Raw genomic sequence first — 13,787 nt, forward strand, 5'->3', positions numbered from 1 at the left:
TGAGTTTGCTGAGAGCTGTAATGCCTATAATATTAAACATATATAAATAAGGAAGTATAGTTCATTACTTTTAATGGAACCATGTATACACCTTCCATTCTGATGTGACCTAGAGAAAAATATTTTCATATATAAAAATGATAATGAAACTTCTTTTCCACAGAAAACAGATCTAGAATCCAACAACATATAAAGAAACTAGATACTTTCTTATGTCTTATGTCTTGGTATACATAGCTCGGTGCAGTGACTCTATATTTAGTTTTAAATCTCAGTGGAAGGTAATTAATTTCAAGGTGTATGAAAAGATAATTCTATAAACATGTTAAGACTTTCCTATGCCAAGAATGGTGATTATGCCAATTGCAAATGATAGATTTATGTTTTTAGCTTTTCCCTTACTTCTGCCAGCTGGCTGTAATAGAGGAATTTGAGTTAAAATATATTTTGCCATGGTACCAAAAATCTCACTTTAACTGGGGCCTTAGAATTGAAATGCCTGAGAAAATAGTTTTACTTGTAATGCATACCCTTAGAAATAATATTTTAGAGAATTTTAAAATAGGAAATGATAGGTGACTCTTTAAAAACCATCTAAAGAATTTTTAATATTTCTTAATGGGGAAATTCAAGGTTTCAAGGAACTGGGTATTTTATGTATTTTCATTGTATAAATAATAATATGTGTGCTCTTTCAGTCTAAAAGCCCCCATCTGCAATGACTGTCTTTCAGACTGCTGAGGAGGAAAACAAATTCTCCTTCTGCTTTATTTTTGATTTCAATCATTTTTAATTCAGAAAATCATTCTTTTAAAACCTTATATGCATCTTGTGAACATCCTAAAGTATTAGGAAGTGGCTACGATGAAATAAAAAATGAATATGAAGGAGAAGCTGAAGAAATATTTTTATTACTAAGCAATCAGATGATCTAAGAATGTATCAAACTCCAGGGAGAAGAGGAGTTAGGTCATTTCAGGCTATTATAGGTTTTAGATTTAGAAATAACATGATGTATTATAGAAATATTAGTCAATCAGTAAGAACATTTTTCAATACCTGAGTCCTTTAAAAGTTTTAGTTAATATTTTTACTTCAATCTACAATACATGAGAATTATGTATTAATATTGGGAATGCACAGGAACTCAGGCCCTGATGGGACCTCTAACTGTCATTTAGAGAATTATCATCACAGAATTCATAATGGAAACAGTTGTGATTCCGAGGTAGTTACATTTATAAATGAATAACGTGAGACCGCCTACTCGGCTTTTACTGAGTTATTCAAAAAATGCATAAACCGATATGTTTTGTAATGTATTTTTAGTAATAGGATATTAAAATACCTAAAGAATAGCCTTTCAGACTTGTCTTTTATTCATTAGAAAGTCATGCCCATTAATTGCCTTCACAGAAGTGTGTTGTTTAACTTCTAAATACTTTTACTTTTCCATCTATGTTTCTGTTATTGCTTTCCAGTTTAAATTCTTGTGGTTTGAAAATAATTCTTTGTATGAATTCAATTCCTTAATTTCCTAAAGGTGTGTTTTAGGTTCCAGCATGTGGTTGTGTTTGGTGGATATTCCATGTAAGCTTGAGAAGCAGGCGCTGTGCTCTTCTGGTTGGAGGATTCTATAATAACAATTCGATCCATTTGATTGATGATTGCATTGAGCTAAAAGAAGACTCATTTGTACATCGTCTACCCAAAACTCACTTTAAATATAAAGACACAGATAGGTTGAAAGTAAAAGGAGAAAAAAAAATACGTTATATTTGCCATAAATAAAAAGAAAACTGGAGTGGTGGAATTAATTGCAGACAAAGTAAATTTTGGAACAAAGAAAATGATCCGAAATAAGAGAAGAGCATTACATAATGTTAAGGGAGTCAAGTCTCCAAAAATATGTAACAAAACATATACGTCCCTAACAACACCTCGATAATCAGACAAGTTCACTATTACAGGTGGAAATTTTAATCCCCTCTTTCAATAATGAACAGATAAAGCCAAAAGAAATTTAGGAGGACACAGTTGAGCTACATGTCTTTCATTCTTCTTTTTCCCTCAACTATGCAAACACTTTATTTCAGAGCTGAAACCAGAAGTCACCAGAACAAAATATTTTTAACTTCCAATTTCACAGTGTCTTAAATAGTCAAAGATACTTGATAATAAGTTAGTTAATATAATATGGAAACATTCTCTCCTATAAGATATAGGGAGGTAGGTACGGTTTTGGTATTTTTAAGTTTGTTTTTTTTAACCATTGTTTCTATTAAATTTGTTTTCTCATTTAGTCTTGGTTATGCACTGTCAAGATTATTTAACTCCCAGTTTTCCTTCACAGTAACTGATTGTAAATCTCTGTGCTTTATTGTTAAATTAAAATTAAAACAACATCCAAATCTTAGTGTTGACTGTTCTTTGTGCCCACTTAAACTCTCCTTAGAAAGCACAATCGTTGCCACTGTCTTCAATGATCATCTATCAATTTGCTACAGAAATCTCTTCTTTGATTTAGATACTCTCCAAAGCTCTGGGCATGTGTGTCCATCTGTTCATCAAGCATCCTGACACTGGGACAGAAAATCATTGCAAAGTGAATGTTAAGAAGTGTTCTTAGGAGAAAAAGCAGCTAACTGTGCGTCTTGCTCAGCGCTCTTCCCCTCTTGCAAGGGTGATCGCCCAGTTTCTGCCTGTTTCTGTTGCTCTCCAAAGCTTTGAAGGAGTTGTATTATTATTATCATCATCAGATATCGTTTGTAATTATTCTTGGCATGAAGCTAATCAGACGTAATATTCTCTGCCATCATCAGAACTAGAACTGCTCTAAATGAAATTAATCCCCCGGATGTATTCCAAATTCATCTCCATGGCATACACATCTCCATGTTCCGGAGGTGGAATGTTGTGAAACGGACACATTCACTATCTACAGAGCACCTTCTTGAGCAAACTCCTTTATTCTGAAAGGTAAATATACAGAGGGGGCCAAAAACAGGTATACTCTTTTTAAGAAAGGAAAAGAACTATTGAAATTGTAATATTCCATCTATACTGATATCATTTCTTATCTTTGTGTGTCTTGTATTTGTAATTACAGAAGTCAAATATAACTTCAGTATTACAAATTTAGCGCAATATTTTCCTTTCTTAAAATGTGTATTTTTTGGTACTCTATGTCTGTATGTGTGTCTGTATCTATGGCATATTTAGATGAATGGGGCAACACGTGCATCTAATTGCTGAGGAAACAAATTATTTTTGCAATCTACTCCTGAGATTATAACTCACTTTAAGTCAAAGAAATTTAAGTAATACAAATGCCAGGGTATATACTTAATAGATTTTTATAAGCAAAGAGAAAAATCTTATGAATAGGCATAGTTATACTTTTTGTGTATTAAAATTATTTTAAATGACTTAATTTTTGAAACCATTTATGTAGTCTTTATAAAACTCAGCTTAAGGGAAGAAAAATAAAACAAACCTAAGAAAATATTCTTTAATACAATTTTTAAACATCACATTCTGATGTTTCAGATTAGGTTTTGTTGTAAGTGGGCTATTTGGACGATAGATAAAATAGGAAGAGTTTGAAGCCTGGTATTTCTCTTTATCATGTACCTGCTTTGCATATATGCTCATCTGGTGTTTCAGTAATTGCGTCAACGTATCATTTTTCTCTTTTGTCAAGGAAGAAAATTTAGATTGGATTCACATAGTGATTGAACTTTGGTTAATCTCTTTGTCTCCGCTCCTCTGTCACACTGGGTTTCTGGGCTAACTAGGAAAGTCAGTGCCACAGTACAAACTTGAGGAAATGGCAGAGAATGGGAGGACATACATGGACTTAAAAAATGTATCTCAAAAATGTGATACATGTTAGCAAAATACAGCAATGATTTTAAAATAAATGTCCTTCATCAGGAGAATAATCTAGATTATTCATCTCATATTTGGTTTTAGATACCTAAGAAATGTTAGCCGAGTTTCTAAATTGCTTTGCTCTTTAAAACTAATATTTTTGGATATTTTTGGACCTGAATTTAATTGAAACTATTAACATCCATCCTAATATAAGTATTCTTGCTTTCCTATTAGATATTAGAGATAGAAAAAAATCTAATAGTTTGCAGGTTACCTTTTCATGTTTAGTTTATCAGCATAGACCCTCACCCTCCGCATATGAGCTGCTGTTGGAGGTTAAAATGTATGCAGGTGGGCATAACTTTCATTTCTCAAACAGTAATAAGTCTAAGTACATAAATAGCTCCCGGTAAGAGTAAGTATTGGTTTAAATTTACAAAATATACATGGTAACAGTGTTACATTCCTAAAAGCAGGTTTTATTAAATAGAAAGAACAAGGGTAAAACAAGATCCAAAAGTAAGGAAAAAGTAAAAATTAAAAACAAAAGACCTTGGAAATCCAAAATAGAACAGAACTAATATTTTTGACTATGTTATGTTATGTAATCCTTACAGCAATCACTAAATAAAGGAATTTGTTTTCCCATTTTACACGTGAAACTATGAAGACCTAGAAAAAGTAAGAATTATTTCAAAGGTGGGAAGGCAGGGGTTGAGTCCAGATCTAAAGTCTCAAGTTGACACTTTTTTCATGATACATTTGGAAGTCAGACCTGGGTTTCAGTACAGTTTATAATAAGCTAACATTATTATTAATCTTTAATTACAAAAATAACTAGCAATAAAAGTTATTCATTTAAAATATTTATTTAAAAATGTGCAACTTTGATAAGATCTTAAAATTATTAAATTTATAGCAGTATTTTTTATTTACAGCTTGTTCAGTACTGATGAATACCCTCACCATACACAGCTTAATGTCTTTCCTTTTTAATAAATTTTATTTTAGATTTACAGGGAATTTGTGAAAGCACCACAAAAACCTCCCATATATGTTACATGTTATTTTTTGTATTGTTAAAATGTGGAATTATCATGGTAAATTGGTCACAGTTATTGATCTAATGTTGATACAGTCAATACTTTATTCATGTTTTTTACTTTTAAATGAATGGCCTTTTTTTTACTGCTCTAAGAGCCTATCCAAGTCACTGTATTTCATTTAGTTGTCATGTCTTCTCTTAAATTACTCTTAGTTGTGACAGTTTCTCAGACTTTCCTTATTTCTGAAAGCCTAACCAGTTTTGGGGAGTGCTGATCAAGTATTACGTAGATTGTCAATCAACTCATTACCCTGATTCTTCTTCTGAGTCTTAATAAATAATAAAATCCAGTTCTGATTAATAAACTAGAATTGTGAATTCTGGGGAGGTAGACTACAAAAGTGAAGTACCATTTCATCACAGCATATCAAGGGCACATATTATCCCCGTGACTTACTGTTGCGGATGTGAACCTTGATTGCCTGGCTGAGGCGGTGAGGGTGCATTGTGAAGTTACTCTTTTTTGCCTAAGTTACTGTAGTGCACCCTTTGGACGACAGTCACAATTCACAGCTGATACTTTGGGGTAGAGGGACATGCTCAGCATCGTTTAGGATGTGGTTATCTAGGGAAGTTATTTGATATTTTTCTGTACAGTAATTTTTTCTGCTGTCCCTCATTTTTTGATTTGATCACTTTTATATCATTGGGAACTCACAGGTATTTATGGTATATTGAGCTATAGTCCAATACTGCATTATTTATTTTGTTGCTTAAATTATTCCACTTTGGTCATTGGGAGCTCTTTCAGGTGGCCCTTGTACCCTTGACATACTGCCATTGTGTTTTTTTAATAGAGTGTTTTCTTATTTTTGTGCACTCCAAGGTCCTCCATATTCATCATTACTATTGCTCTCCCCAATTCTAGAGATAATTATTTTTCCAAAGAGCCGTGTGTGGTTCTATCTAATGGAGAATGGTATTAGAAATTAATGTCTAGTTTAAAAACAAGATCTGATATAAAAACTGGCATCGTTCAAATGGAAAAATAATGAAAAAGCAAAATTGTAAAAGCACAGTTGACAGATAAAATATTTCAGAATTAAAAAAACTTAAAGTGATTATGTGGTTGAAAGTAAATATTTACTTTTGATATTTACTTTTCAACATTTCAGAAGAATTTAACAATATTATTAGCATGAACTAATAAATATATTAATTCAATTTTTATTTTATTAACTAATTCAATTTTCTCTAAAGGGATCTACATTAAATACTTCTGTAGATAAAAAATATGGCATGAGTCAAGTTCCATTATAGGTGTTTATAATTCCTCTTTCCCTTATGTCTCTCTCTCTCTGTCTCTCTCACATAGACACAAGCACACCCATATACTCCCATTAACCCACACAAAATGTATTAAAAACAAAGGGATTTTTAGGAAGATTTTATAATCTATTAAATAAACATTATTTTAAGATATTTATTAGATAGCAAGTAAGAAGCGGTAACAATATGATTTATGAGGAGTATCATGTGGGGTCACAACAATGACACACAGGGCACCATGTTGGCAGGGGCACACGTGTCAATGCTTATGTTTTAAAAGACCAATAACCATTAGTATACCTGATTATTATTATTTTAGCCACCAATTATAAACCAATTATAAATTTTGACTCATGATGACATACTTTGTATTCTTCTAAAGAATGAGTTGCTTTTCCTAAATGAACACATTAGTTAATTAGGAAAATGTTATAGTAAAATGGAACAAACTTTCCAGGTAAAAAGAATTCTGTGAAGCTTAATCCAAATTTTGCATTTGTTTTTAATTAGTAAATACCTAGAATGGTATACTAATCTCTCCATGATATAGACAATTCATCTAAAACAGATCTTTCTTAAAGCATGGAGTTTTAATGTTCAAGTATTGGTCATAAAAATATTTAAATATTGATCATGAAAATAGTTAAAGCCATAAAATAATGAAATCCCACCTGAATTTCCTTACCTCTCACTTTTAAAGATACACTATTTTTCCTCAAGTTTGATATTCTTAGTTTTTGAGTTATGCTAGAGGAAGATAAAATTTAATTAATAAAATGATCTTGATTAAATGTATATTTTTAGATGTTCCTCAGCTTTACAAAGGAAAATAACTACAATCGTAAATTTGATGATTGAAAATAATCTGAAACCAGTTTTTATTGTATCTTCTTTAAATGTAAAAGAGTAGCCTATAATAAACTTACTGTATTTGTAATTGAAATTTAGTAAAACCGCAATGATTATAAAATAAAATGACAAAAATATTTGAGCAAAGAGTTACTAATCTATTTATAAACATATTTTTCATACTGTGGTATTGGGTTATTGTTACTGGATATATAGTAATTTCCATTTTTCTGTTTGCTTTTGTGTTAGGGAATGGTAATAAAACACTTGGTACTATTTATTTTCCTTCTGAAAATATTGTTATACAGATACCTTATATAGCCAAATAACTTAAAAAATTCATTTCTATATTTATTTCTTCTTTATGCTGGTCTTATACAAGCATATAAATTGAAATTTTCTAATTTTCTAACTTTTACAAACCACACTTTCATTATTTACAAATTATTTTACTGAAAGAAATGAGTTAGATAATATAAACAAAAATTTTATTATGAACTATGATTTCTACTCTTGTTATGGAGAACATATGTGAGAACTTACAGATGTGGAAAAAAGTCTGACTAAAATATTGATTAGATTATACATAATATATAAATTGATTATAAAGCCACTTTCAACTTTAATATTTAGAGATTGTTAAACAGAGGGATATTAGTAGTTGGAATGGAATCAAGGATCACTTAGTTCAATCCCCTGTTTAAAATGGGGAAGTCAATGCCCATAAATATCCTAATTCACATAAAGACACACTACCAGCAAGTAAGAGATGTAACTTGGGGACCCAGGCCTCCTGATTTTCAGGCAAACTTTGTTTCCATTGAAATGTATTGAATTCACAATTGTTACAGTTGTACTACACAAATGTAATGCATCGAGTGTGTCAAATGCTTTATTCATAAATTATTTATAAAGTCTTTAGTCTTTCACAGGTGTTAGCTGGTTTAACTGGATTTTAGTGTAAAACGTGTGTCTAGGCTCTGTGACAAATTTTAGTACTAGGAGCCAGGCAAAAGTGGACTTTATTCAGAGCTGGTTATTGGCTGGCCTATGTATCTTTGCCAAAGTTCTTAGTTTCCACAGCCACCTTGCAAGGTTGCTGTAGGGATTATATGTTTATATATTTCCTGGCATGTTGCAAGTCATTAATAATAGTAAGTAGTGATTATATTATTTATGAATTTTTTAAGAGCTTAACCTTTATATGTAAGTCCATTAAAAATCTATAATATAATAATTTTAATCACATAACATTAGATTAGAAAAATGAGGAACAATTACAAATAATTGTTCGAGGGGTGAGAGCTTTAAGTCAAGGCTAGGTCTAACAATATACACACCTTCAGCAATGTGGTCTCAACTGTAAACGAATGGATGGCTATTAAGACCTTTATCTCTAAAACTCTGAAGTTCTATACATAAGCCTAAACATATATTACTAAAAGAACAAAAATAACCAGAGCACATAAAGAGTATATTTTGTAGAAGGAATAATTTTAAGTTAGAATTTTGTACAAAAGGTAAAGGACATTAATCTAATGGAGAAGGAAAGATTTTTTTGTTAAATTATACATTATTTTCCTTTATAACAGATAATGGTAGTTGATGAGAAAATTTAAATTTTAAATTGATGAATATACAAATTATCTTAACCTATTTGCATACATACGTTTAGAATAAAATCAGCAATATAACTAACTAGATCCCTATGATTTGGGGCACATCACTAGCATTTTTAGTGATCAGTAAATGAAAATAATAGCTGCGTTTTGGAAGCGTTGGTGAACTGTCCTCACACATGTATGATGGAAGTCTGAATTGTTCTAAACTTTATGAGGTGCAATTAGGTCATATTTATTCACAAAATTAATTGTTAGATTTACTTTATGCACAAATGAAACTCTTACTTTTAGAAAATTCCATGCAGGAGAAACTCAAAAATGTATATTAGAATATTGATTGCATTTTTATTTATTTTTAATTTTTTTATTTTAAACTCTTATGCATACATAATAGTTTTATATCTTTACAGGGTACATGTAATGTTTTCATACAGGATTATAATGTGAATTAATCACATCAGGGTAATTGGGATATCTATCACCTCAGGCATTTAACATTTCTTTGTGTGAGGTCCATTCCAATTCTACTTTTTTAGTTATTTTAAAGTATATACTAACTTAGTGTTGATTATAGTCACTTTGTTGTGCTATTAATCTAACTACCATATTTTGTTATGTATAATGTACCCCTCTCAGTTTTTTGGCTCAAACTTACAGGAAAACAAAATTTTTCATGTTCATTTCTTAATTCAAATTTTTGCTTTTGGGTTCTTGCTTTTGGTATTATAGAGGAATTTTAGCTTTTATTATTTAACATAGAGTTACACTTTTGACGTAGAAGAATAAATAAAAGAATTTGAAACATATAGATATGGAATTAATACTGCCATGAATACTGTGAATCCTTGTTTTTCCTTCAAAAATTGGCAACAATGTGCACATATCACATGGCAAAATATGTCAGATTGGTTGTATAGTTAGAATAAATATTTTTATTGATAAAGTACAATTTTGGAAAGAACTACATTTGAAGTAGAAAATTCATTAAATAAAGCACGACGCCCCATTATAAACACAGCTTTTTTTTTTTTTTTTTTTTAGAGACAGAGTCTCAGTTTATCGCCCTTGGTAGAGTGCGTGGCATCACAGCTCACAGCAACCTCCAACTCCTGAGCCAGGTTTGAACCCACCACCCTCATATATGGGGCCAGTGCCCTACCCATTGAGTAACAGGTGCTGCCCAAATACAGACATCTTTTTAGAAACATATTTAATAGTGTGAGAATATGCTCAGAGTATTATTAAAATTATTACAAAACATTACTTGTCATGTTAGAAGTTTCCTTAAATAATTTTATCTCTATATTATATGAACCTACATAGTAACCTATTACCAGACATTCTGATGTTCTCACCCATTATCTCTGCCATATTGGAACACACATTATTTGCTTGCATGGGCCTTTCCATATTTCCTGCTTTAGTAGAGTAAAAGTTGTTAATAGTAATAATCATCAAGAAACTATTGTTCTTTTTAATGAATCATGTTGGGCTGTATGCCTCCTAAGGGTTTTCTAAGCCAGAGACTTTTATAGTTTTAAATTAAATGGATCATGGCAGGCTCACTGCTATATAGTTGTTAATGAATTAGTTATCAATTTAATGATCAAGGTACTCAATACTATAGAATGGGAGTTAATTGGTTTATTTATAATAATATTAAATATTATAAAATGGATATACAGTCTCCCAAATAAATTATTTTATATAAGCAGAGTTAACATTCAAGCAATCTGTATCTGTGTAACTCGTGAAATTGTTTATGGCTGGTTCCCGTTCTGACGGGTCAGGGCTTGAATAATCCCACCTATTACACATTTTTAATATTACATCTGCATATAACTAAGTCTAAACTACCTATTCAGTGTCTGTAATCTCTTAAAAGAACACAGTTGAACATCCTGATGGACAGTGATTTTAATAACCAGATTTGAAAGTCAGAATGAAGTGTGTATCTTGGGTGAATCAGCGGGGATGTGATCAGTGGAAGCTCTGGATAATGTTGATTTAGAAGCACCTGCTGTACCCATGCCTAATTGTACTTTACCGAATGGCTACATCTTGGTTCTTTTCCCACATGTTCATCAAGATCCTTTCTGTTTCTTTATCAGAAGATGAAGTCTATGAACATAGAATACGGCATATATAAATGAATAAAATACGGCATAGTAATGAAATTATAATATCTAAGCCATAAGAGACAATACAGCTTATTACTGACTCTTGTGGGACACCCACTTTTAGAACCCATCTCCCTTGCAGAAAATAAACCCAATGTATATGCAGAGACACAGGTATGGAAGGAGTGAGTCTCCACCTGAGCTCCAAGACACTGGCTAATGCCTACCCGCTGACCACGTGAATAAACCATCTTTGAGTAAGACTGTTAAGAGCTCAGAGTCAGCCTAAATCAGAATCATGAGCAAAATGAATGAGTGGTGTTTAAACTACTATGTTTTGCATAGTCTGTTACAAAGCAACTGAGCACTGGTACTGGACCTACCTTACTTGTCCTATGACTCTAAATAAAAAAATAAAATGAGGAGTATGCTATACATTGCTCAAGGAAATACAGCAAATTAAATTCATCTGAACCAGTTAGGTGCAAGGGCAGTGTGAGAGTATGTGTGTGTGTTTGTAAACAGAAAAATTTTAATCTGTTTATAAGAAAAGAGAGGCATGAAAACCAACATCTCCATTGTTATGATCTTTTATTTTTTTCATCCTAAAATATCTTTAAGTACTAACACAGTTGTCTAACACATCTCATAAATTTTTGAGTTTTTAATGACATCTTTTTTGAGACTCGTCTTGTTTTCCCTTAAATGGATACAATTTTTCATAAGACAAGTCATATTCTGAAGATATATGTTCAGCAACCATACAAGAACCACAGAAGAGAATAAAAGTTAAATTCCTAAAAGAATCTGATTGTTAAACTCAACTGTTACAGAAATTACTACTGTCAGCATTGCTTGTGTTTGAGTCCCTGCACCCCTATGCGCAGGACCTAATTCTTCTGCTGTGACTACTTGGCAGTGTCATTACTCCATTCATTGAGAGCCAATAGAGCATGATGTTTAAGGGGACAGACCAACTGTGCTTGGAGTCCACCAGAGATAATTTTTGTGACCTGAGAACTTCATTTAACCTCTATATGCTGCAGTTTCTTCATCTGTAAAATGGAAATTATAGCTGGGTTGTTGTAAGGAATAAGTAAGTTAAAGTAAGTAAAGTTCTTCAAACAGTATGGAACTGAAAAAGACACCATCTGTCTAGCTGGAAGAAATTCTCAAACTCTCCTCTACTTACTGCTGTTACACTGGAACTTGGAAATCCAAAATTCACTCTCAGCCTTCTTTGCCTTCACAGGCTCCCATGGATCTACAGTGGCCTTGAGGAAGTCACTTGCTTCCTTGACTGAAGGGGGAATGAACTTAGTACTGCCATTTTCTCTTCCCTTCTGTCAACCTGTGAAGTTGGCCAGAGCTGCAGCAGAGAAAAGTAGAGAAAACAGCACAGTCTTCATCCCTAATATCAATTGGATGCTAATCCCACAACAGCAAATACTTACAAAATACAAAAAATGTCACAATCTATTGCAGACATGGACAGTTCAATCCCAACACATACTGCTATAAGGGCACCAAATAGACAGCTGGGACTCACCAATACCAGGTACTCTGCTGTACATTTCATACAGCAGACATGTTAGGATAAATATCATTTTGTCATTTCAAATATAAGGAAATTGAGGTTTAGGGAGATTACATAAAATGATTAAGTATAGTTAGTAAGAGAGGAAATAAAGAGTTGAATGATAGTCTGCCTGAGTTTACTTAGCTCTTAACAGTTATGCCATTCAGCTAACCACAGGCACACAAAGCAACTCTGGTACAGAAAAAAGAGCAACTCTCAGAAAATTAAGTAGAAAAGTGATCAACAATTGAGGAAGTATTAGGCATTTTGTTTAAATTATTTGTATAGGTAAATAAATTGATCACTTTGATTTCTGTTTATTCAACACTCTGATTCTCTGCCCATAGTAAAGTAGAAAAAAGCTTTAACTTCTCAGTTATGCATTTAGTCTTTTGTGGGGGAAACCAATGGTTTGTTTCTGAAGGCATTTTCTGTAACATTTGTGAATGGGTTAGTGGTTGAAATCCACTTCCTAATTGTAATGTGTCCACCACCACTATTGTTATAGACTTCGTGGTAATTCCAAGATCTGGTATGCTAGGAATAGGCACTGTATTTTAGGGTTTGCTATTTATCCTTTCAATAAAAAAAAAAAAAGAAAAGAAAAAACAGGAAAAATACAGATTAATTTCATTGTAACAGAATCTATTTTCTTCATTGCTCTTGTCAAACATGCTACGCTACTTTGTGAGTAGTATAAATTCTAGACTTTTGACAAGACTATAAATTCTTACCTTCAGAGGATATACGCTTTCTCAAAGTACTATGAAACTTGAAGAGATCTGTAAACATTTTTGTAGGAATCATGACCACAACCCAAATAAACAAACATAGGAAACCATGGGGGTGGTTGGTGAAGTTTAAAATAATAATAAATATGCTCACTTTGCTACTGGGAGATAAAATAATAACAAAACCAACTGCACAATTAAATATGATTTTTATCCACATGGTTATTTCCTCTTTGAAAATAAAGCTAACTCTTTTGTTCTTAAGATACCTAATCTTAAGATACCCAAAGAAATTTTTTTTCTTTGAAAAGTTGTTTTAATGAATTAAAAAGATACACAGAAGATGAAAAACATCAAATTTACTTTCTGAAATGGAAGGACAAAAAGAAAGTGTTTGAATTCACTTTGTAATATACATTAACAAACAACTGTCCCAGGCCTACTTGTTTCAACTTAGCTCCCAACATTGTGGTACCTGAAGGAAGGAAAAGATTTCTGGCCCTTGGTTCACAGAACCTGAGACTTGGTGAAACATGTACCTCACACCCAATCCTCCTGGGTCACTGCAGAGGCTGTTACCCCACACCCAATCCTCCTGGGTCACTGCAGAGGCTGTTACCCCACACCCAATCCTCC

Source organism: Otolemur garnettii, unplaced genomic scaffold (genome assembly GCF_000181295.1).
Source record: "Otolemur garnettii isolate 467f Iridium unplaced genomic scaffold, OtoGar3 scaffold00005, whole genome shotgun sequence".
Classification (NCBI taxonomy): domain Eukaryota; kingdom Metazoa; phylum Chordata; class Mammalia; order Primates; family Galagidae; genus Otolemur; species Otolemur garnettii.